Source organism: Gopherus evgoodei, unplaced genomic scaffold (genome assembly GCF_007399415.2).
Source record: "Gopherus evgoodei ecotype Sinaloan lineage unplaced genomic scaffold, rGopEvg1_v1.p scaffold_46_arrow_ctg1, whole genome shotgun sequence".
Lineage (NCBI taxonomy): Eukaryota > Metazoa > Chordata > Testudines > Testudinidae > Gopherus > Gopherus evgoodei.
Window position 1 is genome coordinate 2,030,406 of NW_022060067.1, and position 5,288 is coordinate 2,035,693.

Here is a 5,288-nt window from a genome sequence, read left to right on the forward strand (position 1 = left end):
TCATAACCCTGTTTTAATGGGGTCACCAAGGCTGGGATTAGACTTGTTGGGGCCTGGGGCTGAAGCCAAAAGTCTGAGCCCCACCACCCAGGGCTGAATCCCTTAAGCTCTGGTTTTGCCTTCCCCCAACTGGGGCTGGGCTTAGTCTCCCCTGCTTCTACCCAGTGGGGAGGGGCTTGGTCCCTTTTTCCAGGGCTATGTAGTAAGTTTTTTTTGGCAGAAGGGGTGTGTAGTGAAAGGAAGTTTGATAAACCCTGGCATAGAGCCTCTGAATATGTCTAGACTTGGCTCCGGGTGGCACTGTGGGTGATCAGACACTGAAAGTACAGCCATGAAGACACCACACACCAGCCTTGCCTAGCAGGCAAAAATGAAACCTCCACAGAAAGACACCCAGTGTTTTTTAACCCATCTCCCTAAGCACTCCGCCACAACCACTTAACAAAGGGGCTTTTCTACACTATGGTTCTGGTCTTACTGAAGGGTCATTTCCAATTGTTTGCTCAGACCAGCATTAGGGGAAATGGTGCCCTGGGCAAAGCTTGTACTTTGGCACTTCCCCATTGCCCCTGGATGATCCCCACTCCCCCTTTACCGCTAGCTCCTGCACTCCCAACCCTTGCACCTCCTTCTCCCCTAACTCTTGCCCCCACCTGTGCTGCCTTTGCCCTTAACTCCCTGTGCCACCAGCCATGACCCTCTCCTGCAGCCCCTTCACATGGTTCCAGTGCTGGGGGTCCCGCACTTGTTCTCCATTTCCCTGGCCTTTGGCATCACTAGCCCCTGATTAGTGAGTAGGGTTCAGTGGTCCCCAAAATGTGGGGTGTAACTCCTAGGGGGACACAGAGGAACCTTCATGGGGGCACCTCAGGGCCTGAGCCAGCCCCCATGGAGGGAGCACCACTCAGCCCAACTCTGTCCCAGCTCTTCCCCCACCCCACCCTCAGCCTGGGCCTCTGGCTCCCAGCTTGGCCTGGACTCCCTTACCCCTGTCTGCACCCCTCTCCCCAGCAAGCAAGACCCCACTCCCAGCCTCAGTTCTTGACTGTGGCTTCTGAGGGTCCACGGCCATGCATAAGAGGGCACAGTGTGAAATATTTGGGGACCACTGTTCTAGGATGATGTTCTCAATCACTTCTATGCAGCCCAATAAAGGCTATCCCTCACCCACCTACCCCTCCATCAGGGCCGGCCAGGTATGTTCTGCTGCTCTTCACTCATGCAGGAAGGATAATAACATTTCATTCCACTCAATCCTAAAGTGATTTGTAACCAGCCAACACCGGTCCTTTTAGGAAAGTGGCCCCATCATGCTGCATCGCTAGGCAGAGTAGGTGTGTCTATGCAAACACAGGCTGTTCCTGAAGTCTTTCCCCCAGCTCCTAACTAGATGTGAGGAGGGAGCTCAATCAGCCCCTGCTTCCGCTTAATATTTTAAAAGTCCATATTGTCCCTATCCCTGCTGGCCTTAGATTTCTCCTACTGTCTCTTTCTTGACCACTCAGATGAAATAGCCAAGTGGTTAAAGAGGTAGACTGCTAATCTATTGACCTCTGCATGCATAGATTCAAATCCCCTTCTTTCTGGATGCATTTAGTTTTCACCCCTCCTTTATAGACAACCATCTCCCCCTTTGCTACAATGACAAACCAAACAGTGTTGCTTCTTGCAAACAAAAACCTTCTTAGAAACTCAGAACCCCCCCCGATTTAAATAAAATGTCTAAATCCCAGATTTCTAAATAAATAAATAAATAAATAAAATCTCTAGTCCTGTATTTCTTAGTTTTTGTCTCGAAAGGTAACATCCTCATCATCTCCCCCAAACACCCTGGGAGCCGCCCAAATTATTAAAATACCCTCAACTCGAGCAAAGCCAGAACAGTGAACCAGAGCTAGTGTCTAGGCCAAGCTGTTCTGAAGGAGGCAACTCAAACATTATCTCCCTGCTTCCCTTGGCAAGCTCTGAGTGAGAAAAAAAAATTCCCCAAACTGAAAAATTTTGCTGAAAAACCAATACTAGTCTGTTTGGGGACTTTGGTTTGAAAGTATTATTATTATTCTCTTCTGATTTCTGAATCAGTTCAGTCTTTGTCCTCCAGGTGTGTTTCCAGCTGTTGAGTTGTGGGGAAGAGAGGCCAAGTCATGATGTCTCTTCCCCTCTTTCATAGTTTCATCTAACTTGCTAGGAAGCTCCTTTGCTACCATGTGAGTCAAACGGTGTCCATTGTCTCTGTGCTATCTTGGAGAAGCCTGCATTGTACACGGTTCCTGGCATAGTCCTTGGCAGTGTGGATACCTTCAATGGGACAGCAGCGAGTCTGGCTCCTCTCTTGTCGCACCTGAAAGGCTGGTGGGGGGCATTTCTCAACCTCATAACATATCTCAGTAATGCACACAGAGCAAAACTTCATAACTTCCCAACCAATGCGAGCACACACAGTCCAACAAAATATTAATGTTCAACAGATCAAGAGTTTTGAAATGATACTTCACCAGGCAGACTTTGTACAAACCATGTCATCATTATATGAGAGTGGTGAATATGGGGCTTCCAGGTGCTGCTCTGAGCACAGTGTGCCATACCTGGGCTTCCATTGCAATGGAGACGTACCCTTGGAGTCCATCTCTCCTGGGATAAAGATGGCAGCAGGGCTGACCTGGGTCATCTGACTTGGGATCCTGGATGTAAAGCTGAGGGGCTAAAAACTGTGGTGCAGATATTTGTGTTCACAGTGAAGCCTGAGTTCAGAAACCCTCGCCCCTCATGGGGCCTCAGAGGTTGGGCTCAAGCCCATATGTCTGCATTGTAATTTTCCAGCGTTTGGGAGGGAGGTTAGGTAGTGGAAATGGTAAAACTACATTGAGGGAACTGGACCACTGACCTATCAGCTCTCAACACTCAAACTTTCAGTCACTCTATTATCAATGCCTTTGAGTGTAATTTAAACAGTAGGTCCACCTAGCTCTGAATCTTGTCTTCTGACAGTAGCCAATACCAGGTGCCCCAAAAGCCACTCCCCCAGGCACTACTGGGAGTTGAACCCAGGATCTCCTGTTTACAAAACAGGTACTTTAACCAACTAAGCCATGGTGCCTGCTGTTATTTAACGTATATGTGCTTACACCTGACTCTCTGACAAGTCCCACTGGGCCCTGACAAGCGTTGCTCGTGTTTGGCTTCTGTAAAGCAGAGGAGCAGGTGAAGTTTTGCTCCCAAGGTGTGTGTGTGATTCTTTGGCCAGGTCTACGCTACAAAATTAGGTTGGTGTAATTACATTACTTAGGCTGGCAATGCAGTTATATCAACCTAATCCCAGTGTAGATAGCGACTCAGCTGTTAGAACTTTCTGGAGCTATGAAAGGGGAGGGGCCCAGCCTCTGTAGCAGGAATGCAGGGCAGATGAGTTCACGGCAGACTTTATGGGATGCTGGTGGAGGCCAGTTATGGTGATGTAATGACCAGCAGCATTTACACTGACAATTTGTCACTTTAAGTTTGCTGCAAAAAGCTCTAGGCCTCTCGTCGAGGTGGTTTAATTTTGTCACCAAAACAGGGCAGTTTTGTAGCCAGACGTGGCATTACAGTGTGTACACCAGCCACAAGCTGCCGACTGAGGGAGTGTTGTGTGTTTTTCACACACCTGAGCAATATAATGATGATGAAGTAACTTTGTAGTGCAGACCTGGCCAAAGATTCACACACACACACGACTTGCAAGGAAAATGTCACCTGCTCCTCTGCTTTGCAGAATCCAAACACATGCAAAGCTTGTCAGGCCCTGGTGGGGAATGGCAGAGAGTCAGGTGTGAGCAGACAGTGTATTTCAGCCACAGGAAGGTACTATAGCTTAGCTGGCTAAAGCAGCTGCCTTGTAAACAGGAGATCCTGGGTTCAACTCTCAATGATGCCTTGTTGAGTAACTCTTGGGCCACCTGGTATTGGCTACTGTCAGAGGACAAAACACAGAGCTAGATGGGCTTTTCGCCCAGCCCAGTATGGCTGTTCTTATGGTTTAAATTACACTCACAGGCACTGACAATAGAGTTACTGAAAGTTTGGGAGTTAAGAGCTGATAGGTCAGTGTTCCAAGCTCTTTGCAGATGACCCCATCCCTCCGGGACAGGGGCAGGTCTGGGCTCTCACACCAAATGGCACATTGTGGCTGACAGAATCTGTGGGCAGCTCGTTTAGTTTCCAGTGAGGATTGAGTCCTGCTTTGTGCACCCTGTGTGAGAATGAAAATCCTAAACCGCCCTTTGAAATAGCGAATGCAGCAGGACGTGTTCTTGTCCCTGCCCCAAAGCAGACAGACCAATGGAGAAATGCCATGAGTCCATGGAAATACTCCACTGCCATTTTACGTTTTTTGCTTGCTAAATTCTCTCCCAATCTTGTGAGATCCAGAGCCCGGTATTGAGCCTGAGCCGAGATGTCTACTCTGCAAATTTACCACCCCATAGCCCAAGCCCCGGGAGCCTGACCTGGCATGGGACAGCCGGGGGTGTTTCATTGCAGTGTGGACATAGCCTAGCATTATGTCTACACTGCCATTAACACACCCAAGTCACTATTCTCAAACCCTGGGTCAGTTGATTCAGACTTGTGGGGCTTGTGCTGCAGGGTTATACAATTACAGTGTAGACACTTGGGCTTGAGCCCACCCTCTGAGACCCCACGAGGGGTGAGGGTCTCCGAACCTGGGCTCCAGTCTAAGCCCCAGGAATCCAAATCAGATTATCCAGGCCAGCAAGGCCACAGGGATTTTATCACAGTATAGATGCACTCTAAGGGCATGTCTACATTGCAGCGTAAGCCCAGGGTTAGCAGAAGTCATGTCAGCAGCCCCAACACATAAGCATAAACCATGAGGAAAAGACCCACCCCCTAAATAAGCTGGGCAGTGTCCTTCCCCCGACAGTTCATAAGTCCAACAACCAAAAGTCCTTTAACATGAACCATCCCCTCTCTGCACCCCACTCACAGCTGCTGTCCTTTGTCAGTGCAAGGCCAGAGGTGCCTCTGTACAGTTCACTTGCCATTCTGGGTGGAAGAGGGGGAAAATAAGAAGGCACCATACTCACTATGTTGCCTAAGGACTCATTCATCGCTCCACAGCCACCCTGTCCTAAAGTTGATCTAACACCTACATTTCAGTATTGGGACCCAGACCCCAACCCACTTGGCTTTGGAACCTCTGTCCACTGGCTAGCAAGTGCTATTGAATTGAGGGTGAGTCCCTCATTCGGGGTCTGCCGAGCACAGTTGTGCTGCCCTCCATTCACACA

The 5,288-nt window shown here is 49.1% G+C and overlaps 1 non-coding gene across 1 annotated transcript; it reads right to left on the bottom strand.

Annotated features, from left to right (window-relative positions):
• Positions 1-3,023: 3,023 nt before the first annotated feature.
• On the bottom strand, positions 3,024-3,097 carry TRNAT-UGU. Its single transcript has one exon. It is a non-coding gene; the product is annotated as a tRNA-Thr (tRNA).
• Positions 3,098-5,288: the final 2,191 nt, after the last annotated feature.